The sequence below is a fragment of the Amblyraja radiata genome, chromosome 29 (genome assembly GCF_010909765.2).
Source record: "Amblyraja radiata isolate CabotCenter1 chromosome 29, sAmbRad1.1.pri, whole genome shotgun sequence".
NCBI lineage: Eukaryota > Metazoa > Chordata > Chondrichthyes > Rajiformes > Rajidae > Amblyraja > Amblyraja radiata.
Genome location: NC_045984.1, coordinates 13323957 through 13350874, shown reverse-complemented (window position 1 = coordinate 13350874; position 26918 = coordinate 13323957). Strand labels below are relative to the sequence as shown.

Below are 26918 nucleotides of genomic sequence, written 5' to 3'. Positions count from 1 at the left end.
TCTTAATAGCCTGTTAAGGTTGAGGTTTCTTGTTCAATGTTATTGTATGCATTGTATGGGAAGCGCCTCATGGGTTGTGAGAGGGAAATGAATGACTTAAGCCAAGTGCCTGATCATATTTCCAGTTATATCACTGGTCTTTCCTGGAACAAGTGAATCTTTTCAAAACAATACAGGACTGGTACCCCATCCAGGTGAGTCCTCCCACCTTCCACTCTGGTGATCCTGACCCAGTCTACATCAATACTTCTTCCAACCCCAATCCCCACCAAGAACCAGTTCAGATCCACTGAGGCATGGACCACCTGGCCCGTAAACCCCCATAGCCATAAGGGAGATGTTGAATTGTGATAATCTGAAATGCCCTGAATGAAAGTGAAACAGAAATAGACACAAAGTGCTGGAATATCGTGGCAGATCAGCACTTTGTTTCTTTGTTGATAAACCGGCATCTGCAGCCCCTTCTTTCTACATGTACCCGAAACAGTTTCAATAATACTTTTAAAAGATGAATTGGATATTTATTTGAAAAGGAAAAAAATATGAAGGGCTCTGAGGACTGACAGAGGATGCGCAGGTTGGGCAGGTTTTGTAATGAAATTGCACGGGCACATGGGCTTTGGGCTACATTGTTCTCTGCATCTGTAGATATGCAGAGGCTATGTTTTCTGTGATTTTCATCGTATTTGGCAGATTCAGTGCCGAGAGAAGGTTCTGCAGAACATATTGACACTTAGAACTTATATTGACTTCTTTCTCAATAGTCTGTTAAGGTTGAGGTTTCTTATTCAATGTTGTAATTAATTGGTTATAAGGCATTTTGTGGCAGCTTGAAGTGCATGCTAAGAGATGGGCAGTATCGCGGTGCCTTGTATTCTGATGCCTTTCCTTTTCATAACGATAGAAATCCATACCACCCAGCTAATCTTTGAAAAAGCAAGGTGAGATCATTAATATAATAATTATCGAATATAATACATTCATTCACAAGCTTTTCCCAGCTATTTTTTCACATGATAAGACTGAGAAAATGGAAGGCATTTCATTTCTGAAGTCCAAAGCTGAAGTATTACAAACTCTACAAATTTAAAAATAAGACCAAGAATGTCTAAAATACTCAGTGAGGCCAGGCAGCATCTATGGAGAGAACAAATCTGGCAGTAGAAAACTGGGGATCAATAATGCATTTTGGGAAGTTAGATCAGGCCAGGGCATACACAGTAAATGGCAGAGTTCTTGGGAGTGTTATTGAAGTGGGAGATCTTGGGGTTTAAGTCTATAGTTTCCTGAAAATTGGCAACACAGGTAGAGAGAATGGTGAAGGTGACATATAGTAGGCCTGCATTCATGGGCTGAGGCATTGATTATAGGAGTTAGGATATCATGTGCTTGTACAAATAATTGGGTAGGACATACTTGGAAAACTGTGTGCAGTTCTGCTTGTCATGCTATAGGAAAGAAGTGCTTAAGCTAGAAGTGCTGAAAAGACTCACAGGAATATTGCTTGAACTGCTGGACGAGTTATAAGGAATAATTGATACACTTGCACTTTTTTCCCCTGGAATAAAGGTTGTTGGAGATGGCATGATAAAGGTTTATAAAGTTATGCTGGGTATAGATGGGGTAGATAATGTTGTCCTGTACCCATGGTAGGTGAATCTAAAACTAGAGGGTGTTTGTTTGGATTGGTTTCTCTGCTGCCTAGTCTGGGTTTTACCAGGAACTTTCATTGTGGGCCCCATCACAGCCTTAGACCAGATATGAACCGAAGAGTCAAATTCAAAATGTAGGCTAGGTTAATCTTAATAGCACCTCCCAAATCCGCAACCTTTTACTACCAGAAAGGACACGAGCAGCAGGTGCATGGGAGCGGGAGCGCCATGCCTTTCTTGCTCCCCTTCAAGTCCTGTACAATCCTGACTTGGCAAAGCTTTGCATTTATTCTTTCATGGTACTATCCATGCCATAGTCTCTTTATTCTTGAAACTCTCCATGGCATAGCCTTGCAGGGGCACCTTCACCTATTTCCAGCAACATCCACTTCTGCAGAAATATGAAGAGGGAGTTGGAATTAACGTTTCAGGTCAATGCTGCTGGATCACAATGCTCAATGATCTGCTGAATACATACAGTATGTTCTGTTTTTAAATTTTAAATCATCTCCATTCAGAGTACTCTGGACGATCTCAGGTGTGAAATATTCTGTTCATTTTCAAACGAGAAGGCTGGCACATGGGCCATGCTTGATTTTCTTCCTATTGAATGTAGATTTTAATAGATGGATTGGTGCCAAGTTAATTGAAAGAAGCCAGGAGAGGAGCCGGCTCTTCTATGAATTAATCGGAAGGACCTCAAAGCTGCTTCCCACTCTTCCCTTCCTAGCAAACCCTTTAATTTGAAACGTTCCCCTCGACTGCCTCTCGGTTTCCATCATCCTATCTCCTGCCTCTTTCAATTAACTTGCGCCGCACTGCTCATTGACCCTGCAGCCTTTGTTTCGATCGTTGCTGTAAGGGGACTCAGTGAAAGATGCTGAATAAATTCTGTCTTCATTAAAAGAAACAGCAAAATATTTTCAATTGCAAACAGGGGCGTGTTTCGTACAGAGGCTGTGTGTTACGGTGCAAGCCCACCCTGGGTCGAGAATACACCAAGGCAAGGTTGAAATCATTGCGGACTATAATCCTACAGGTTAAAACATCTATGATCACATGTCGTGCAGAAGGGAATCTGACTGTTGTTCACCATGAACTCATGGCTTTGTCCATCGATGCTGTTGTGCAGTAATGGATTGGTGTAATGTAGAGATTTCTGAGCATCAACTCATTTTGAGTGGATTATACTGAATTGATTTGTATTATTGTATCAGTATATTAAACTCAAGTTAAGTTTGCATTAAGCCCTGATGGTGTTGAGCAGTGGGATCCGATATATGACATTGCTCGCTGTCAGCCTACCCTTTAACTAGGGTCTTAATTGTTTTTTAATGACTCCAGAAAATACTTACCACCAATCATCACCAAGCCGCCTCCAAATTACTGGGAAACCTGCTACTTGTTATCTTCCTCATTCAAAATAGGTCAATTACTGTCACTAAATGAAGAGTTAAATCCAGGACGTTACTGTAAAATGTCCTCAACAAGCAGGAGTTTGAGACGGAGAAACAAATTAAAAAACACCGTGTTAAATGAAATCCAACACTCAATTACAAGTTCACATTATAGGAGTAGAATTAGGCCATTCGGCCCATCGAGTCTACTCCACCATTCAATCATGGCTGATCGCTGCCTCCTAATCCAATTTTCCTGCCTTCTCCACATCAGGGCAACCAACATTGGGTGAGAAATTGTGAGGGTGCGCAGCGTCCGAGGGGGGGGGGGGGGGAGGGGGGGGCGTAGAGGGTGTGTCCCCCTCCTACGGTAGGGAGATTTTGCATTTTGAAGCTTAAAATTGTGCAATCTGGTGCATACTGTAGCGAGTCGTTTAACTTACGCTTGAATGAAACATTTATGCTTTAAATTGGATTCGGTATAAATAAGGTTAGGCTAAATTACATTCCTAATTACATTCCACAGTAGATCCAGGCTGTGATCAACAGGTGCAGCACATGAATGACCTTAGTATATTCATGTATGGAAATCAGATTATAATTCATGCTGTTATGCATATATATAGAGGAAAAAAAGCAGAAACAAGGCAAGAGGAGTCGGACTTCCATCACTGTTCTGCACAAATAAATTAATCAACCTTACCCTTTGACTATAGAAATAAGACAAAAATAATGCCATATATTCGACCAAGTATATGGTTCAATGAAATTAAGATATGTATGTAAAACATATAGATAGAAACAGGCCCTTCAGCCCAACAATTCCACACTGACCAGCAATCTACCATACGCCAGTTCTATCCTAAACGCCAGGGACAATTTGCAGAAGCCAATTAACCTACAAACCTGCACTTCTTTCGGATGTGGGTGAAACCGGATATCCGGCGAAAACCCATGTGGTCGTAGGGAGAATGTACAAATTCTGTACAGACAGCACCCGTAGTCAGGATCAAATCTGGGTCTGTGGTGCTGTAAGGCAGCAACTCTACTGCTGCGCCACCGTGCCACCCCATTAAATTCTTTTTTCTGTAATATATTTATTATGGTGTCACATCAATGAAGATGAACACATGATTCTGATTTCTGCCCTTAGTTGGATAACAAACATCTCCAGTCATTGTGTTTTACATCTATATGGCAGGTATTCAACCTCTTCAGTCTGAAGGGTCTCGACCCGAAACATCACCATTCTTTCTCTCCAGAGATGCTGCCTGTCCCGCTGAGTTATTCCAGCTTTTTGTGTCTATCTTCAGTTTAAACCAGCACCTGCAGTTCCTTCCTACACTCTTTGTTAAGCGAAACAGGTCCTATTCGCATAATATTATTCACCTCAACTAAATCTTTTCTTCACCTCCGTTGCTGCAGAGAATACAATCCCAGTTATCAAATCTTCAAAGTTAAAAAAAAAATTCTAACCCTGCCAACATCTTCATAAATCGCCCCTGGATTCTCTCCAGAGCAATTGCACCCTTTCTACAATGTGTCATAGTCTTACAGCATGGAAACAGGCCCTTCATCCCAACTTTTCCTGCAGGTCAAGATGCCCCATCTAAACTAGTCCCACTTATCCGCATTGGGCCAATATGGCCCTTTAAACCTTTCCTGTCCACATACCTGTCCAAATGTATTTTAAACGCTGTCATTTTACCTGCCTACTTCACCTGGCAGCTCGTTCCACAAACCCACCATCCTCTGCGTGAAAATGTTGTCCCTGAGGTTCCTATTAAATCGTTCCTCTCTCACTTTAAACCAGGGGTGTCAAACTCATTAGTGAGAGTGTGTATCAGTTTGTGTGAGGGGGTGTGCGAGGGTGTTTGTGTGAGAGTGTGTGTGAATGTCAGTATGTGTAAGAGTATGTCAGTGTGTGTGAATGTGTGTGAGAGTTTGTGTGAGAGTGAATGTGTGAGGGTGTGTCTGTGTGTGAGTGTGAGAGTGTGTGTCAGGTTGTGTGTGAGAGCGTGTGTCAGGTTGTGTGTGAGAGCGTGTGTCAGTGAAGAGGCGACAACACCCGGAGTGAGCGGAAATTCAGAGACTTGGCAACGTCCGGGGAGCGTTTCCCTATCCCCCACCCCCCGGGTATGCGGGCCGGCCAGGTGCTCTGTGTCCAGCTGGTGTCCGGGGGAGGTGAGGGACAGTGACCCCGGGGGTCGGGTATTGGAGCGGATCCTTAGCCCTAGATTCGACTCCTGAGGCGGCACAGACACCCCCACTCACCCGGACCGCTCATAGCTCCGGGCCGGGGTTAAAACTCCATGGGGTGTGGACAGAGCGGCTGACGGACACAGATCCGCTGGAGGTGAGGGTGGGAGGTGCGAGAGGTGCCTCAGGGGTCGATGTTGGGACCACCGCTGTGTCTCACCTATCACACCATCTGCACGGGAATGTGTAGTTTAGTTTAGACTAAACTAAAGATCTATGATCTTTGCTCTAAACTAAACTACTTTTTGACACCCCTGCTTTAAACCAATGCCCTCTAGTTCTTGAACCACATATCCCAGGAAAAAGACTATGCATTCACCTGATATATTCCCCCCCATGGCTTTTACTCGCCTCTAAAACAATTTTTGCTTTATCTTGAATCTCCAGCAGCTGCAGACTTTGGTTCCATAAATGTCAAATGGAATGATTGGTACTGCAGTTACATTGCCACTTTAAATAATGTGCGATGGGCTTAAGACAATCAAATTGCTCGTTCTTTATGGGAAACCCGCCGACAGAAAACTTCTCATTGGTGAGCGTGGAGGAGATCTGGAAGGCTTGGGCGAATTGAATTGTTTGTGACTTTATTTAATTATTTACAAAAAATATATATATTTTTGAGTGTGAGAAATTCTGTGATCAGCGTGAGAATTTCGTGTTTCCACACTGTATGATTATGACTCTATAACTCTCAAGCCAGCAAGGATGATCAAGGAAAGGTGGAGCCCACAATGGTCCTTTGATGGCTGTGGAGAAGGTGTTAATGAGTGGATACGAACAGTGAAACTAAGCAGGACGACAGTGAAACGAGTCGGACGACTAGGGTGGGTGGAGGGACAGAGAGAGAGGGGATGTAAAGGTTAGTTAGACCATTCAGTCCATTGATTCTGCTCTGCCATACAATCATGGGTTTCATGGAGATGCAGGAAATGGAGCAATATGGATCACGTGCAGGGAGAGGAGATTAGTTTTTGGCATCATGATCAGCACGGACGTTGTGGGCCGAAGGGCCTGTCCTGTTCTAAATTCTACCACAGTTTAATGATTCACACACCGTCACCCTGGCCACCCTCTTCTCCCCTCTCCCATCAGGGCAAAAGGTATAGAAGTGTGAAAATCTCTAGATTCAGGGACAGTTTCTTTCCAGCAGTTATCAGGCAACTGAACCATCCTACCACAACCAGAGAGCAGTGCTGAACTACTATCTACCTCATTGGTGACCTTCCGACTATCTTTGATCGAACTTTGATGGCTTCACCTTGCACTAAACGTTATTCCCTTAACATGTATCAATACTGTAAATGGCTAGATTGCAATCGTGTATTGTCTTTCCGCTGACTGGTTAGCACGCGGCAAAAGCTTTTCACTGTACCTCAGTACACATGACAATAAACTAAACTGAACTGAACTGAACTAGCACTATGGGGTTTTTTTTCAGCTGACGGATTGACTACATCTTCGGCGTGAGTTACGTTCGGCCAGTTTTATTCGGCACAACTTGTCCTGATATATGGGAGTGAGGGAATACCCAAATTTGGTCAGTTGGGATTTATTGGTCGTCTGAACTAACTTCAGGCAGCCCCGACATTCCCTCTCCTTCTATCCCTCGGTTTAAACCAGCCTCTGCAGTTACTTCTTGTATATATATATATTTATATACACACACACACTGAACATTTTTTTCTTGTTTATTATATTATGGACAGTGCTGTGTTTACTACTGCCAGTAGGAATTTCAGGATAGTGTTAGTGTGCGGGGATTGCTCACTTCAGGTAGCCCCGGCATTCCCCCTCTCTCTCTCGCACCAGCTCGTTCTCACCCAACAATAGCCTGTTTCCTTTATCATTATTACTTTTTTGCATATCTTTTATTCATTGTTCTTTACATCATCACCCATATCTCCCGTGACCTTCAGTCTGAAGAAGGCTCGACCCGAATCTCTACGAATCAGAGATTATTATGAGAACAATAAAATAATATTATCTAATTTATATATTGTGATCATCTTTTAAATGGTGAATTAGGGAAGGGCACCTGTAAATGGGATTCAGAGGAGGGCACCTGCAAATGGTGAATTAGGGAAGGGCACCTGTAAATGGGATTTAGAGGAGGGCACATGTAAATGGAATTTAGAGGAGGGCACCTGTAAATAGACAATAGACAATATAGGTGGAGTAGGCCATTCGGCCCTTCGAGCCAGCACCACCATTCAATGTGATCATGGCTGATCATCCCCAATCAGCACCCCGTTCCTGCCCTCCACATATCCCCTGTGCTATTTTTAAGAGCCCTATCTAGCTCTCTTGAAAGCATCCAGAGAACCTGCCCCCACTGCCCTCTGAGGCAGAGAATTCCACAGACTCACCACTCTATGAGAAAAAGTGTTTCCTCGTAACCGTTCTAAATGGCTTACTCCTTATTCTTAAACTGTGGCCCCTGGTTCTGGACTCCCCCAACATCGGGAACATGTTTCCTGCCTCTAGCGTGTCCAAACCCTTAAAATCATATATGTTTCAATGAGATATCCTCTCATCCTTCTAAACTCCAGTGTACAAGCCCAGCTGCTCCATTCTCTCAGCATATGAAAAGTCCCGCCATCCCGGGAATTAACCTTGTAAACCTATGCTGCACTCCCTCAATAGCAAGAATGTCCTTCCTCAAATTAGGGGACCAAAACTGCACACATTACTCCAGGTGTGGTCTCACTAGGGTTCTGTACAACTGCAGAATGACCTCTTTGCTCGTATATTCCTCTTGTTATAAATGTGGTGGTTTAGGGGAGGGCACCTATAAATGGTGGAATTAAAGGGAGGGCACCTGTAAATGGGAATCCAACCACAGGCCCCCTTATACGCATCAGTTGTACGCTACATTTTGCCCTTCTGTAACCCCTTCCCCCCTCCCGTCCAGTCCCTCTCAATGTCCCCTCATGGTGCCTCATGGTACCTATGCTTTCAATACCTTTCAGAATCATTCATGAGACCATCTTCTAAAGTCATAGTCAGGTAGTACCAATAATTGCCTTTCCATCCATTGTGTCTGCACCAACCATCAATCTCTCCACATCGCCCTCAGATCACTCCTCCATCCCAAATTCTAACACTCACTTATATGCTGAGAGCAATTTACAGTGGCCAATTAAACTATTAACCCGCACCTCTTTGGGAGATGGGAGGACACCAGAGCACCCAAGGAAATGCACAGGGTCAGAGGGAGAACGTGCAAACTCCGCCCAGACAACACCTGAGGTCAGGATTGAACCAGCATCACTGGAGCTGTGAGGCACAACCTGTATTAGCTGTGCCACCCAAACTCCAATTGTATTCAATCTTTCCATAGGATAATCATCTCATTCTAGTAATCAGCCAAGCCAATACATACACCACTGATGCCAAATTAAGTTTACTCTGGGCATACAGAGATCAAAGCAGCTTAAAGTATTCCCAATGTGCGTTTTCCCTGTGACCTGCATGGGTATTCCCCGGGAGCTTCAGTTTCCCCTCAACACTCCAAAGATGCATAGGTTTGTAGGTTGATTGGCTTGGTAAAGTTGTTAATGGGCCCTAGTGTGTATAAAATAGTTTAATGTGCGGGGTCCGCTGGTCGGCATGGACTAGGTGGGCCTGTTTCAGCGCTGTATTCTAAAAAAAATTGTTTTTAAATAAGAAGTTTGTTGGGGGTTCACTACCTCTCTAGGGTTTCACACTTTAGTCTACATTGGCTCACCCAGGAAACTAAACTGAAATGTCGCATTTTGAACCGAATATTGAATTCTGGTCCCATCTCTTTGATTTCAAGAAATCATTTCAAGAAATACATTGCACTTTCACATCTTGGCAATTAATGAAGGAACGGGATCATCAATTGTCATCTTGTCAACAGAGCTGAGCTTAAGCTGTCAGGTGTTTTGCCCAATGATACTGTTGCTGTCTTTGGCAGTTCAGTAAAGGTTAATTGTAAATTTGCTACACTCATAATGAGTTCGATTAACCTATTAAAAGGAGTCAGCCACCTGTGTACTGTTCGGCTTCTATTGATGAACCTTCCTGCATCAAAGATAGAGGCTTAACGACTAAGCGTACTGAGGAAATATGTGCACTTTCTGGAGAGAAACAGAGAACCAGAAGCAGCTTGCAACCCCTGAGAGTCTGTGATATTACCTCTCGATATCAATATCACCAGTGCATATTGTTTCTTAGTCCGTTTGCTTTATCTCTTGTTACATAAATGCGTGCATTCTGATTATGCTATACTGTACAGGTGTATGCTGTCGCTTGATAACACTCCAAATAAGTTCTGAACTACATAGATGGGGGCATTGGTTCTGTCTTTTTGCACTATTATTGTTTGTGTGTGCGTGTGTGTGTGTGTGTGTGTGTGTGTGTGTGTGTGTGTGTGTGTGTGTGTGTGTGTGTGTCAATCAAATCAAATGCAAAGGAAGGAACTGCAGATGCTGGTGTAAATCGAAGATATACACAAAATGCTGAAGTAACTCAGCGGGACAGGCAGTATCTCTGGAGAGAAGGAACGAGAGACGTTTGGGGTCAAGTCCCTTCTTCAGTTTGATCTGATATATAAAATCGAAGATAGACAGAAAACGTTGGAGTAACAGTCTGAAGTTATCCTACAATCATGTGTATGTTTCGGTCTCCTCTTCAAAGTAAAATGTACCTGCCACGTAGGGATGCAACAGACATTAGCTAGAATGGTTCCTTAGAACTCAGATTTGCCATATGAGAAGTGATTGAGTAGACCGACCGGCCTGTCATCTCGATAGTTGAGAACAATGAGATTAGAACCAGACATGACGTTCTTAAAATAAGGCACTAGTCTATTTTGGCCTGGGATGACACAGAATTTATTTCCTCAAATCTATCGAAGTCTCTTCCCCCGAGTACCATAAAGGCTTCATTATTGAGCTTGTATAGATTTTTGGATATTAAGGAAATCGAGGGATATGGGGAAAGTACAGAAATGATCAACCATGAACTTGCATGCTGGAGCCAGCACAAAAGGGTATACCTCTGTTTCTAATTTGTATGCTGTACAAGCATGATATTGCCTTATGTAATATTATTTTACAGTAATGCGCACTCTCATTATTTTACAAAGCTTTGTTCAGGCACTTGCCATGTTACAGAATGTCTACTGCCTCCATTATAATAAGGAGTTTATACAACATCATCTTTTCCTGAAGGCATATAAACTGCCCCTTCTTATAACACTGCCTTTTGTTACACTGCAGAGGTACATGTGGCCTCCATTATGGGGTGTGTACCACCTCTGTTCTTTAATAGGAGTGTAAATTGTAGATGTGAATATATTTCTCATTATGTTTTATAATTTATGTTACCGACTTTATTAACCAGTGTGGACATTGTATCCACCATTTTACAGATAATGTTTGTTGCCTCTTGTGTCTTATATGGTATGCATTCTCTCTTTCTATCTAATGTTATCTGTTCTGCTTCTCTCTGTAATGAAAGTCTTAAAGAAACCATGGAAATAAATAGAATTGCTGTCAATTTATTTTTAAATTATAAGCATGCACCGTCCACATTTATAATGGATAGTACCCATGTAAACACTGCAGGGTTAAGTTGATTTCAGTGTGACCAGTTAATGTAGGCAGTTTTCATTATTAATGTGGATACAAGAATTAATAATAAATAATATGAAGACAAAGACAAATGTGTGACTTGTTGTGGAAGCTGAATTATATCGGCATTTACAAGCTCCCAGCCCTTGCACAAAAACACAAGGAAATAACAAAGAGGTAGATCTCCGGACCCCTCAAGCCTGCCACGAGGTTCAAAATGATCTGCCCCAGGCCTCGTCTCCTCTTTTGTGCCAATTTTTCCCTATTGCTCCAAATCTGATCTTTCTAAAATTCTTCTTTCCTCTCTCTAGGTACCCCCCCCCCCCCCCCCACACCCAATGATCATGATCAAGCCTCCATAACACTTTGAGATAGAAAGTACCTGATACATTGACCTGTGGGAAGAAATTCCTATGCGCCTTCGATTTAATTGACCGCCCTCATGTTCTGTAACTATGCCACCTCTTTCTCCATAGAATGCAGATAAAACTTTATTCAATAGTTACTATAGGAATGAGCTCAGTGAATTTGTCCTGGCTTGCTTCCTGAGATTCTTGTTCAATAACACTTCGATCCATTCCTCATGCTCATTTACAAATCTCTCTCCATTTGGATAATAGCCAGCCTTTACTGAAGTGCATGACCTTACACTTTTCTACATTAAACTCTGCTGAAAATGTCTTAACTCTTTTTCTAGATTAACTGAAACTTAGGTTAATATGCCATGAAACTGAACTGAAATTGTCATAATTAAACCACTGTAGTACATACTGTAGCTTTAAACTACTCCTTGCAGTTTTAAAATTACAGGTAGAGCTTTTAATCATCATTCTCAGTAGCTATTAGTTCCGTCTTCTTCACCAGATGGAAGGGAGCAGGCAATGTACAACTTTAAAGAGAAATGAGTTGAGATCAGGATGATGTCATTAGAATAGTAATAAAACACAGAGTCATTTTCTGTGCAGTTAAAAGGTAATGCAAACCAGTATGTTTAGTACAAGCTGATCTATATCCTTGTATGCTTTACCAGAATTAAACCAGGAATAGGTCAAGACCCTTGTTTAGACTGAAGAAGTGTCCCGACCCAAAACGTCACCTATCCTTATTCTCCAGAGAAGCTGCCTCATCCGCTGAGTTACTCCAACACTTTGTGTCTACCTTCAGCTCCTGAGACAAACTAACTCTTCCTACACTGCTTAATATTGAACTCTTCTGAATCCTGATGCCTGAAAATGTTATGTCTATCTACTGTCGGAACCTGCTGTTGCTATTTGAACATGGACTTAAAAACTCAACAAAGGCATATTTCTGGATTTGGAATGCACTTCCTGATCTGCATAAATGGAAGGTATCCATCCCTTGCACACCTGCTACTGTAAAGTACCATAATTCTGAAATGTTCACCCTTATTTTAAAGCCTTCCATGATCTCACTCCTCCCTATCAGTGAAATCTCCCCAGCCCTATAATTGTACGGTTACATTGCTCCACTAATTCTGGTCACTTGATCTACATCGAAATTAATCAATCCACCGCTGTTGGCAGGGATTTCAGCTGTCATTGCCCTAAGCCTAAGCCGTGAAATTTCTCACCTAAAGATCTTTGCTTCTAGAGCTCTCTTCCACTTGCAAATATGTTTCGCTGATCACCTTCGCTGTCCACCGGTTGGTAAACCCCAGCGGTATGGACATTGACTTCTCTAACTTCAAGTAACCCTTACTCTTCCTCTCTCTCCATCCCTCACCCTTCCCAGTTATCTGACCAGTCTTACTGTCTCCCACTCCATTTTATCTCTGTTTGCTTTGTTGCTGTTAGCTTATCCCAGCTAACAATGATCTATTATACATTTCCCTTCATCTCCATTCCCGTTGTCCTATTTTCACACCTTACACTTCCTTATTTCCCTCTCCCCTGACATCAGTCCGAAGAAGGGTCTCGACCCAAAACTTTACCCATTCCTTCTCTGCAGAGATGCTGGCTGTCCTGCTGAGTTACTCCAGCATTTTGTGTCTATCTTCGGTTTAAACCAGCATCTGCAGTTCCTTCCTACACTTTAACTCCCCCTTCCATTCCCACACTGACTTTTCTGCCCTGGGCCTCCTCCATTGTCAGAGTGAGGCACAAAGCAAATTGGGAGGAACAGCGCCTCATATTTTGCTTGGGCAGCCGACACCCCAGCAGTTTGAATATTGATTTCTCTAACTTCATGTAACCCTCTCTCTTTATCCCTCCCCACCCTAGTTCTCTGACTAGTTTCTCTCTCCCCTGACTCAGTCTGAAGAAGGGTCTCGACCCGAAACATCACCCATTCCTTCTCCGCAGAGATGCTGCCTGTCCCGCTGAGTTACTCCAGCATTTTGTGTCTATCTTCGGTGATTTACATGATATTGTGTGCCAACCTCTAAAGATTATAGCACAAGATCAAATTTTCTCTGTATTTACTTCAAGTTTTCAAAGAAACACTATCAAAAAGTCTGTCCTTCTATCAAGAGTAAGTGTTTTTTTGTCTGTAGCAGGGAAATTATTAATGTTTCCCTAAGTTCTCTTGTTTAATAAAGCACTATGTTAAAAAAAAATTCCAGTTGTCATCTGGCATCTTGGAGGGAGACACAAATATGATTCTTTAACTATGGTCCTTAAAGCCTTCCTCTGGCCAATGTTAAGGCCATTTAATATTGCTTTCTGACAATCCAGTTTGCATTTTATTATTGTGCTCTGTGAATCATCTTGTGATGTTTTCCTATATTAAAATTATTATATAATTACAAGCTGTTGTTGGATTATGGGACATTGCGGATAGTGGTTTGGGTTTGGAAATGGAAAGAGGGTCTGTTGAATGTCTGTATTATGTTTGTCTTTGCTGGTTTTAAACTGGGGCAGACTTTTCTCTGTTAACCTAAACCACTGTCTGCAAGCCTGCTAAATATTTCACAAAATACAGGCAGAAGCCTGTCCTTTTGTAATTATAAATACACATTTATCTTATCCTGGAAAACGATAACTGTCACCTAATCCCATCGTGACTATGAATGGCACATTATTGTGCCATCGTACTAGTGTCATTAAATTCTGAGCATAGAGTCACCTCTTTGTGTATAACGAGATACAGATTGTCATGTCGCTCTCTCGTCTCTCCCCCCCCCCCACCTATACCTTTTTGCTTTCACGGACCACAGTCAATTACTGCTGTGACATTACAGCAGCAGAGCTGACATCAGACAGTCTGACTTCTCTGCCTGCACTCTAAGGTAGGGAGAACCAATTCTGTGCGTGATATGTACACAAAGGCACTTTGACATTTACCATTTCTCTAGTCCAAATATAGGAGCCTGTCATCCATGCCTCATTAAACCTTCAGCTAAGACCAGCTTCCCAAAAATTGTCTGTCCACATGCGTGTATAAATCTGTTCTTGCTTTTTTTTTAAACATGGATTTACAGAATCAACAAGGGCAAATATCTAGATCTGGAAACCACTATTCCAATAATTTTTTTAAAAGAAAATTAGCTAAATTGCATAGTCATATGGCACAGATCCAGGCCCTTCAGCCCAACTTTTCAATGCAGACCAAAATGCCACATCTAAGCTGGTGGCAATTGGTCCATATCCCTCTAAACATTCCCTATTTTTAATTGTTTGTTTTTACGTGTATATGTGTGTGGACATATATAGAATAAATAATTTATATATATATATATATATATATATATATATACACACACTAAACATTTTTTTCTCATTTATCTTATTGGTTTCAGAGTACTATGTTTACATATTCTGTTGTGCTACTGCATCTTAGAATTTCATTGTTCTGTCTGGGACACTCTTGATTCTAGGCCTGTCCAAGTGTGTTTTAAATGTTGTGTTGTACCTGCCTCAACTACCTCCTCTGGCAGCTCATTCCATATTCCCACCACTCACTACTTGAAATGGAAATAAAAACCTGTAGCGTCAAGCCGAAAGAGCAGTGTGACTAATTGGCCACTCTTTCCAAGAAATAGCACTAAAATGTGCTCCAGTATAATTCTTCGATTCGTACCTGTACAGGAATAAATCATCCTAATTTGATTCTCAGAGGATGCCACAAATACCACGTACAATCTGTTAAACAAGGGTAGCCAAGGACCTGTCAGGAAAAGCAGAGGTTGTTCTGTGGATGTGGCAGGAGATGGACGCTACATTCTGTGGCCACATTCTCGTCCTAGACACATAGACCAGGACGTCCCTGGCTACAAATACCTTGGAGTTTACCTGGACAGTAAACTGGACTGGTCCAGGAATGCTGAGGCCCAGTTCAAGAAGGGACGGAACCAGCTGCAGGTGTTTTACCAATCGGTGGTAGCCAGTGCCATCTTCTTTGCTGCCGTGTGCTGGGGCAGCAGGGCGAAGACCGCAAACACCAACAGGATTAACAGACTCATCAGGAAGGCTGGCTCTGTCCTGGGGGCGGAGTTGGTTTCATGGGAGGTGGTCTTGGAGGGGAGGATGCTCCTCAAACTGCGGAGCATCTTGGACAATTCAGCTCACCCCCTCCATGACACACTGGTCAACCTTTGTAGTTCCTTCAGCAACAGACTGGTTCCACCAAGATGCAGGACAGAGCACCATAGGAGATCCTTCTTCCCTGTGGCTTGAAAACTGTACAACTCGTCCCCTTTCTGTCGTGGGGTTGACTGGCTCCCCCCCCCCCCCCCCTCCTTCCCCAATCTTTGTACATCCCCAATCCTTTCCACTCTTCAATTTAATTTCATGTTTCATGTATTTTGTGTTTTATGACTCTTGGCAGACTAATTTTCCTCCTAGGATAAATAAAGTTCTATCGTATCAATGGACAATAGACGCAGGAGTAGGCCATTCGGCCCTTCATGCCAGCACCGCCATTCAATGTGATCATGGCTATCGTATCTTATCGTTCCATCTCCAACAGCTGTGTTGACCGATCTCACCAGGACGATAGCTACAGTAAAGGGCCTGTCCCACGAGCATGCGACCTGCATGCGGTAAGCGTGACCAAACCGGAAGCGGGGGCCGCGCGGAGGTCGAGTGATCCCCGTACAGGACCGGTCCCGCCAGCATGCGCCTGCATGCGGCAAGCGCAACCAAACCGTAAGCGGGGGCCGCGCGGAGGTCGAGTGAGTGATGTGAAGTTCGAGCGAAGTCCGCGGGAAGTTCGCGCGTGATGTACGGCGTCAAGACGCTGCGCACGCCCGTCGAGGCGGTGCATACGGCATCGAGGCGGCTGCGGGCCGGCAGGCCATTGCCGCGCGGAATTTTTGAACACGGTCAGTTTTTCGGAGCCCCGCGCGATGTCGGGACCAGCTCCGCACAACTCCATACAGCTCCGGCGATCTAAGTGGGACCGGCCCCGCGAGGCCGTATGGCTCAAGCGACCACGTTAGGTCGCGCTTGCCGCATGGAGTCGCATGCTCATGAGACAGGCCCTTTAAATTGTAAGCTCCTGGGTTAACGAAAGGCCAACTACCACTGGCTCCTTGTGGAGAGTGTGCAGCTCCCAGTGAAGAATCAATAACTTCAAACAAGGGGGAAAAATATGAAGACAGTAACATTAGCTCTCACTTTATCAGCTAGGTCTTATTGGTTTTCATTCTAATGATTCTTACTTTATTGATCTCCAGCTGGGAAGCAGAGTTTCTCTCTTGTTCTATACCCAATCGTGTGCAGGCAATATAATTAATTCAAGATCTCAAACCTGAGACCATTTTAAAAGGAACCTTGATGGCCCGTGAAGGGAGAGTTTGTATTTAACAAGTCCCCCTATGCAACATTTAATATAATTTTATCACTTTGATTTTGATTAGACGCAGAGTACTGCATTGATTAGAAAAAAAAACCTTTCTGCTGCAGTGTCATCCCCAGTAATTTATTCACTAACTTGATTCTGAAATTTAAAAAAATCACTTTAAAATGTATGAGCAGTTTGCAGTAATCAAGTGAGGAATGAAGTTGCTCCTGTTAATAATTACTGCAGGAAAACGTGATGGCTCGATGTGAAACATTCTAATACGCATTTGGCAGTCTGTGCAGGTCCTAATGGTGTTTCAACAATGGTGTGTTATGTGAAAGGGATGGGGCTGATAGCAAATGCACAATTCTACCCTCAAGTTGGAAACAAAAATAAGAGATGATGTTTCATAGGAACACAAAAAAAAAGGAATCAATTTTTCCCCCTCCTTGTTCAACTCATTCAGCTCCAGCATTCAATACAAGCTGATCTTTCACCTCATTGTCCCTCTCCTGTATGGTCCATCCGTTGTAAATGAGGCAATTTGGCTCATTGAGATTGGGCCATCTTTCAGACTCATCTCATTGATCTCAAGCCCCAATTTATTTCCCTGTAACTCATCTCTCACATGCCCATCAATTCCATTATGATTTTCCTGCTGCCCGCTTACATTGGAGATGGGTCCAGTCAAGTCAAGTTTATTTTCATAGGCACAAGTACAATGAATATCTTGCTTCCAGCAACATCACAGCGAAGGTTTTCATTGTACGTGCACCTCATCATTCTTGTGCATATGACAATAAGCTTGATTTGAAGTGACTTGACATACCCTACAGTCATTTAATTTGACATAACAAGGCTAAGTTACAGTAGCTAATTTATCGACTGATTAGAGTGTACTTCTGATGTTCGTGGAATGAATGAATGAATGAATAAGTTTATTGACCAAGTATTCACATACAAGGAATTTGCCTTGGTGCTCCGCCCGCAAGTTCAACATGACATACAGTGACAGTTAGGAATGACACATAGGAATATTAAACATTAATAATAAAACATTATTAATTAAACAATTGAATTAAATTAAATACCGGAGCAAAAGGAGGCTACAGATTTTTGGTTATTAAGTAGAGCTACTACTCGTGGGAAACAAAGCTGTTTTTATGTCTGGCTGTGGCAGCTTTGACAGTCCGGAGTCGCCTTCCAGAGAAAAGTGATTCAACGGGTTTGTGGCCAGGGTGAAAGGGGTCAGAGATGATCTTACCCGCTCACTTCCTGTCCCTTGCAGTGTACAGTTTGTCAATGGAGGAAGGTTGCAGACCTTCTCAGCTGATCGGACGATTCGCTGCAGCCTCCGGATGTCGTTCTTGGTGGCTGAGCCAAAGTAAAAAGTAAAGTAAAGTAGTCTTTATTGTCATTCAGACCTTTCGGTCTGAACGAAATGTTGTTGCCTTGCAGTCATACATATAATAAAAATGACAAAAACACACAATAAACACAAATTTAACATCCACCACAGTGAGTTCACCAGGCACCTCCTCACTGTGATGGAAGGCAAAAATCTTAAGTCCCTGTCTCTTCCCACCTTGTTCTCCCTCTGCTCTGAGGCGACCTGTGAGCTCCGAACGCCGTCGTCCACCGGGCCCGTGGTCGACCCTCCGAGGTCAGGTCGCCGCTGCCACCGGAACGCCACAGCCCAGACGCCGGAACGCCACAGCCCAGACGCCGGAACGCCACAGCCCAGACCCCAAAACACCACAGCCCAGACGCCGGAACGCCACAGCTCCGTTGTCGGGTCGCCGCTGCCACCGGAACGCCACAGTTCCGCTGTCGGGTCGCCGCTGCTGCCGGAACGCCACAGCTCCGATGCCGGGTCGCCGCTGCCGCTGCCGCCGGAACGCCACAGCTCCGATGTTGCCGCTGGAACGCCACAGCTCCGATGTTGCCGCTGGAACGCCACAGCTCCGATGTTGCCGCTGGAACGCTACAGCTCCGATGTTGCCGCTGGAACGCTGCCCCAGCTCCGAGGCCGCCAGCTCCGCCATTAGACCTCGGCGCAGACAGAGACGGACACGGGGGATACGACAAGAGAAGTCGCATCCCCCCGAAGGAAGAGACCAAAAACACGTTTCTCCCCCCCCCCCCCCACACCCATGCACAACATAATAAAATAAAACCAAAAATTAACTAAAACAGGACAAAAGAACAAACAAAAAAATAAAAAACAAACGGAATGCAGGCGTGCCGCAGCTGCTAAGGCAGCTCCGCCATCTTGTATGACCATGATGGAGAAGGTGAGAACCAGAGCTTCTGTAGCCACAGAGAGAAAGTGCAGGCTCCACACAGATAGACCCAGATATCAGGGTAGACCTTGGCTTATTGGAGTTCTGAGGTAGTAATACTGACCACTGTGCCACCACTTAATGATTTAAACCCTGAATGTACTCAGTGACAGATCTTCACACCTTTTGTGTAGGGAATTGCAAAGATGCACAACCATCTGTGTGGAAAAAAACAAGGGAAACATCAACTCCATATAAAACCTGCTAAAGACCTTCAGTATTATGTATCTTTCGTTGAGACCACCTCTCATTCTTCTCACTTCGAGAGAGTATAGTTCCAATCTCCTTCTACTTCCCACTTAAAACAAACTGAAATCCATCTGGAAAATCATTGCAGTACTCCCTCCAAGGCTATTATTAGACTAAATCCATAACAATATTCACCTGGGTCTTATATAATTGGATCAAATGCATTTGCGATAAAGGACAACATTTTTTTATCATTCTAATTGCTTGCAGTACCTGCTTATTAATTTGCACTGATTTGTTATAAGCTCATTGTACCATCCCTAAGTATGCTGACATTCTTATCCAAACCACTCCACAACTCGGTTCCTGGTACAACTCCTCTGCTGACACCTTTGTTAAAACCTTGCAACGTAATTATCCCAATGAGCTGGCTCATCCTTCAACCTTCTATAACGTTTAGTTTAATTAAGAGATACAGTGCAGAAACAGGCCCTTCGGCCCACCGGGTCTGCAACGACCAGCAATCCATGCACACTAACGCTATCTACCTTCACTGGGGACAATTTACATTCTTTACAGAAGCCAATTGACCTACAAACCTGTATGTCTTTGGAGTGTGGGAGGAAACCGGATATCCCGGAGAAAACCCACGCAAGTCATGGGGAGAACGTACAAACTCTAGACAGACAGCACCCGTAGTCAGGATCGAACCCGGGTCTCTGGCGCTGTAAGGCAGCAACTGTACCGCTGCGCCACTGTGCAGCCCTTGTGATCACCTAAAACTCTTCACAGATCTACGTGTCCATTTGTCCCCTCCCGCCAAGGTGAGCTTGCATCTTGGCCATTGGACTTACTCCATTTCAAGAGAAAAGATGTGGATGGCTGTGAAATTTGTGGATTTCATTCGTCCTTGAGTGATCTGTAATGTGTAACAGTCAGCTTTATTTTTAAACCAGTTATAAATTGGAGGAGAGCATTTATTGATTTCCCATTTCTCCTGTAATGGATGGCTGCCCCCACTCAGCTCCATGCTTTCTATCGCTCACCGTGATCAATGGGACTATTGCAGGTTGACATTCAACCTTTTTGTGCTGCCTTTGATTCCAGCACCATTTCTTTGTTCCCTGTTTACAGGATACATTCAAAGTTCTGCAGCACCTTGCCACTTTTTTTTTCTTGGACGTATTAGATTAGCGCCAGTCATTTTTTGACGGTTCCAATTCCTCTGTTGGGCTCTGCTGTGAATTCAGTTGCCACTTTACTTAAAATGTGTGATTCTAAATCCAATCATAAAATCGAGGTGGTGAGTATTGCAGTCCCTCCCACTGTAACATTTCCTTCCCTTGGATAGTGAAATGTTAGGGCAAATGATCAGGAGCTAACATTTTGAAGTGAATCGGTGTTATAATTCGGACATTAATTTTTTATTACTGATAAGCATTAAAAATCACCTCCAATTATTCTTCAACCTCTTTTAGTTTAGTTTAGTTTAGTTTCGAGATATAGCTAGGAAACAGGCCCTTTGGCCCACGAGTCCGCGCCGATCAGCTATCCCCGTACAATAGTGCTCTCATACACGCTAGGGACAATTTACATTCTTTACAGAAGCCAATTAACCTACAAACCTGTACGTCTTTGGAGTGTGGGAGGACACCAGGGGCACCCGGGGAAAACCCACGCATATCACGGAAAGAACATACAAACTCCGTACAGATAGTACCCTTAGTCAGGATCAAACCCGGGTCTCTGGCACTGTAAAGCAGCAACTCTACTGCTGCGCCACTGTGCCACCCTTTATTTTTTGTACCAATAAGACATGACAATTTGTTTTACGATACTATGAAAATGCAGATATTATTCAGAGATTAATAACAAAATATGACTGCCGACAGAGCATAGGCTATTGTAGAAATACTGGCAGCAGAGGATGGCCTTGAATATGCAATATTATTATGATTATTATGATTATTACTATTACAAGTTTATCTTAGCTACCAATTCACGTGCAGTTTATCATAGAGACTGAAAGGTGACAGCATTTCCATGCTTTTCTAATAATCGAAAATATATCCCTTCATTATCACCTCTTCCCCAGCCAACAATAGGCCATTATGAGCTCCACCATTCCTTGGTCATCTGTAGTCGGCCCTGATTTGTTATGGCCTTTTCCTACCTCCACCGCCACAACCCCCCTTCTCCTGAGATGCTGCCTGACCCGCTGAGTTACTCCAGCACTCTGTGTCTATCAAAAACACACTTGATTTTGCCAAACACTAATGATAATTGAGAAGCACCACATAACTGAACCTAAAATAAAATAAGAACGTTTCAATTCACAATTGACAAGTGAAGAGAATTTTCACCTCAGCTGAGCAATAGGCACAAGTCTGGTTTGCCTCATTGTCAGAAATGCTCTTCTGATTTTAACTTCTTGTGCAGTGTTATACAGGGGCTACACTGGGGCCACAGTGATCTCAGTCCCACTGTGCCTCCTGTCCTTCAAGCTCTTCCTTCAAAGTGTCGGTGACCCCAATTGTCTACCACAAGCCACATCTGGCCCCAATCTTCTTGCTGACCTGACCCACCCAAGATGATAATACAGCTTCACTCCCCCCTCCCATTCCCACACACTTTAACTCCCCCTCCCATTCCCAAACTGACCTTTCTGGCCTGGACCTCCTCCATTGTCAGAGTGAGGCCCAGCCCAAATTGGAGGAACAGCACCTCATATTTCACGGGCAGTTTACACCCAGCGATATGAACATTGACTTCTCTAACTTCAAGTAACCCTTGCTTTCCCTCCCTCTCCATCCCTCCCCCTGCCCAGTTCTCTGACCAATCTTACTGCCTCCGAGTACATTTTATCTCTGTTTATTTTGTTCCTGTTATCTTCTCCCAGTTAACAATGATCTATTCTACACGTTCCTTGATCTCTATTCCCTTTGTCCAATTTTCACACCTTACACTACCTTATCTATGTATTTCCCTCTCCCCTGACATCACTGAAGAAGGGTCTCAACCCGAAACATCACCCATTCCTTCTCTCAAGTGAATGCTGCCTGCCCCCGCTGAGTTACCCCAACATATTGTGTCTATCTTCGATTTAAGTGCAGTGCACGAAGGAAACAGTGGACTCAAAATTAAGTACTGTGACCATACATTAAGCACTGTGTTTACAAACTTGTTACGCTGCTGCTGCTGCTGCTCGTAAGAATTTCATGGTTCCATTTTAGAACATCAGACAATACTAACACTCTCTTTACTCTCTCTCTCTTTTTGGGTGCTGGGATTTGCAGGTGGACCTAGAATCAAAATTGGCTCACTGTGTATCTTCATAGATACATAGATAGATACATAGACCTGGGTGTCATGGTACACCAGTCATTGAAAGTAGGCATGCAGGTGCAGCAGGCAGTGAAGAAAGCGAATAGTATGTTAGCATTCATAGCAAAAGGATTTGAGTATCGGAACAGGGAGGTTCTACTGCAGTTGTACAGGGTCTTGGTGTGACCACACCTGGAGTATTGCGTACAGTTTTGGTCTCCAAATCTGAGGAAGGACATTATTGCCATAGAGGGAGTGCAGAGAAGGTTCACCAGACTGATTCCTGGGATGTCAGGACTTTCATATGAAGAAAGACTGGATAGACTCGGCTTGTACTCACTAGAATTTAGGAGATTGAGAGGGGATCTTATAGAAACTTACAAAATTCTTAAAGGGTTGGACAGGCTAGATGCAGGAAGATTGTTCCCGATGTTGGGGAAGTCCAGGACAAGGGGTCACAGCTTAAGGATAGAGGGGAAATCCTTTAGGACCGAGATGAGAAAAACATTTTTCACACAGAGAGTGGTGAATCTCTGGAACTCTCTGCCACAGAAGGTAGTTGAGGCCAATTCATTGGCTATATTTAAGATGTGGCCCTTGTGGCTAAAGGGATCAGGGGGTATGGAGAGAAGGCAGGTACGGGATACTGAGTTGGATGATCAGCCATGATCATATTGAATGGCTGTGCAGGCTCGAAGGGCCGAATGGCCTACCGCTGCACCTATTTTCTATGTTTCTATATATATACAATAGGCGCAGGAGTAGACCATTCAGCCCTTCGAGCCAGCACCGCCATTCAATGTGATCATGGCTGATCATCCACAATCTGTACTCCATTCCTGCCTTCTCCCCAAATCCCTTGATACCGCTAGCCCAAAGAGCTCTATCTGCTCTTTTGAATATATCGAGTGAATCAGCCTCCACTTCCTTCTGAGGCAAAGAATTCCACAAATTCAGAACTCTCTATGTGAAATTTTTTTCCTCATCTCACTTCTAGATGGCCCACCCCTTATTCTTAAACTGTGGCCCCTGGTTCTGGACTCCCCCAATATCGGGAACATGTTTCCTACATCTAGCGTGTCCAATCCCTTAACAATTTTATATGTTCCTACAAGATATCCTTCTAAATTGCAGTGAATACAGTCTTTCCAATCTTTCCTCATATCAAAGTCCCGCCCTCCCAGGGAATAACCTCGTGAACCTACCTGCACTCCCTCAAATTAGGCCAACATGCCATTAGCTTTCTTCACTGCCTGCTGTACCTGCATGCTTACTTTCAGTGACTGATGTACAAGGACACCCAAGCCTCGTTGTACTTTCCCTTTTTTTAACCTGACACCATTCAGACAATAATCTGCCTTCCAGTTCTTGCCATCAAAGTGAATAACGTCACATTTATCCACATTATACTGCATCTGCCATGCATCTGGCCACTCATCCAACCTATCCAAGTCACCCTGCATCCTCATAGCATGCTCTTCGCAGTTCACACTGCCATCCAGCACTATGTCATCTGCCAATTTGCTAATGTTACTTTTAATTCCTTCAACTGTATCATTAATGTATATTGTAAATAGCTGTGGTCCCAGCACCGAGCACCCCACTAGTCACTGCCTGCCATTCTGAAAAGGACCCATTAATCCCTACTCTTTGTTTCCAGTCTGCCAATCAATTTTTTATCCATGTCAATACCCTACCCCAATACGATGTGCTCTAATTTTGCCCACTAATCTCCCGTGTGGGACCTTATCAATGGCTTTCTGAAAGTCCAGGTGCACTACATCCACTGCCTCTCCCTTTTATTTTACTTGTCACATCCCCAAAAAATTCCAGAAGATTTGTCAAGCATGATTTTCCCTTCGTAAATCCATGCTGACTTGGACCAATCCTGTTATTACTATCCAAATGTGCTGCTATTACATCTTTAATAATCGATTCCAGCATCTTACCCACCACTTGCACTTTATGTGCAATGTGATGAATAAAACCATATTGTATTATTGTATTGTATAGTCCCTCCGGAAGGGGCGTGGCCTTCAGGAGAGAGCATCTCAACATTTTTTAAACACTAATAACTCTTTTATTTTTAATCGATGGGAAAAATCCTCTTGTCCTGCGCAGCTCTTAGTAAGATGGCCATAAATCAAAGCAGTAAGTGGCAACGTTTTTTCTAAAATCAATATACAGAACAACAGAAAGTAGCCAAGATCAGACTTTTAGTAATATAGATAACTTGCCTGTAATAGGCACTTTTATATCTAGGTCAGTCAGTTTTTAACAGCATTGATTGATGGTTTGCCATTGACTAATAATTTCCCTGCTCTTTAAAATAGTGCAAGGGAATCTTTTCCATCTACGTGAGGTGGTAGTCATGGCTTCAACATGATACTTCAATGAAATACTGCACCTTTGACGGTGTTGAACTCTTCCCAGACTGCACTGCAGTGTTGTACTAGCTTAGGTTTATGCGTTCATGCCTGCAAAATGGGGTGGCACGGTGGCACAGCGGTAGAATTGCTACCTTACAGCACTTTCAGCGTCGGAGACCCAGGTTCGATTCTGACTACGGGTGCTGTCTGTACGGAGTTTATACATTCTTCCCGTGACCATGTAGGTTTTTCTCCGAGATATTCGGTTTCCTCCCACACTCCAAAGACGTACAGGTTTGTAGGTTAATTGGCTTGGTAGAAATCTATATTCTCCCTAGTGTGTAGGATAGTGTTAGTTTAGTTTAGTTTAGAGATACAGCACAGAAACAGGCCCTTCGGCCCACCGGGTCGAAACCGACCAGCGACTCCCGCACATTAACACTATCCAACACCCACTAGGGACAATTTTTACATTTACCAAGCCAATTGACCTACAAACCTGTACATCTTTGGAGTGTGGGAGGAAAGCGAAGATCTCAGAGAAAACCAACGCAGGTCACGGGGAGAACGTACAAACTTCGTACAGACAGCACCCGTAATCAGATTAGATTAGATTAGATTAGATTAGATTAAACTTTATTTCAGCATAAAGATCTCAGCAAGAGATCCCAGGCTCCGGGATGTAAAGTTCAGCGTCGCAGCTGGCCGCTCCACAGAACCGCGGCTCCACAATGTTCTTATCGGCGGTCCCAGCATACTGGAGTTCCAGCGCGGCGACCCAGGAAAGGCATCGCCCGCTCCGCAATAGCGCTCCAGCGCTGCGCCGCCGCCAAAGCCGATGTTCTGCGCCGCCGCCAAAGCCGATGTTCTGGCCAGGTCCCCTCAGGGAAACGTCGCTCCAGGACCCGCTGGTAGGCCGCAAGGACAGGTCGAAGTCGCTGCTCGGAGGAAGGCAACCCCTCCGACCAGGTAGGGACTCGAAAAGCAGTTTCCCCCTTCCCCCCCACCACCCCCCACACATAAAAAGATTAGACCCCCTGACTACACACTCAACGTACTAAAAATAATAAAAAAGAAGGGAAAAAAAACGGACAGCTGCAGGACAGGCAGCCGTTCAAGACAGCGCCTCCTCCGGAAAAAGGAGATCGGGATCGAACCCGGATCTCTGGCGCTGCATTCGCTAAAAGGCAGCAACTCTACCCCTGCGCCACCGTCTCTGCCTATCCTACATACATTAATGTGCAGGGATCGCTGGTCGGCGTGGACCCGGTGGCCGAAGGGCCTGTTTCTGCGCTGTATCCCTAAACTAAATTAAACTACAATACGATTTGAATCCGCCATCCTTCCAGCTCTGAGATGAGAGAGCCATTTGATAAAGAAATTCAGGCCATCCCTCAGAGAGGGGCTATCAACATATCCAGCCAATTATTAAATCCTTGCAGTGGTTTAACATTCAGAACCTTGCTCAGAAGCCCATAACACATGTTCAAAGTCCACTTTGTGCTGCTCAACGGGGTCTGTTGGGCATTGAGATCTCAGCTTAGGCATTAATTTGCATTCTGAAATCGCCTCTTTGTCGCAAGCTAAAATCTGTGGTGTAAAAGATACGGTAATTCGATTCCCCTCAATCACAATGCACGGTAAAATGAATCCAGTTGCCGTGCATTTGCCGAGCTTGGTGAAAGGATTGTATTAACCTATTGCGCAGTGATTTATGCTGTCCCAAGGCACTTAACTCGTTAAGTACCGCCAGACCTCTTCCAGGTAGCATTTTTATTTCAATCTGTCTGACATCTGGAAACTTCACTGTATTTGGCATTGTGAAGTTGGAAATGTCTTCACTGCATTAGCATACACAGCCCATGGGCATTTAGCAATAATGCTACCTCCAGCTATATAACAAAGTCAGGTTTTGTTCAATCATTTCCTGGTCTCACTTCCTCCCGCCCACTTAACTTTTATCTCCCTTTTAGTTTCTACTTTGTAAAGTGGGGAAAGTCTAGAGATCAGTGCCATGGGAACCAGCATTTAAATATATCACGCA

General features: G+C 43.8%; 1 protein-coding gene across 3 annotated transcripts in view; it reads left to right on the top strand.

Annotated features, from left to right (window-relative positions):
• Positions 1-26918, top strand: part of shd (Src homology 2 domain containing transforming protein D) — a 295420-nt gene that overhangs the window by 95438 nt on the left and 173064 nt on the right. The window lies entirely within an intron of this gene.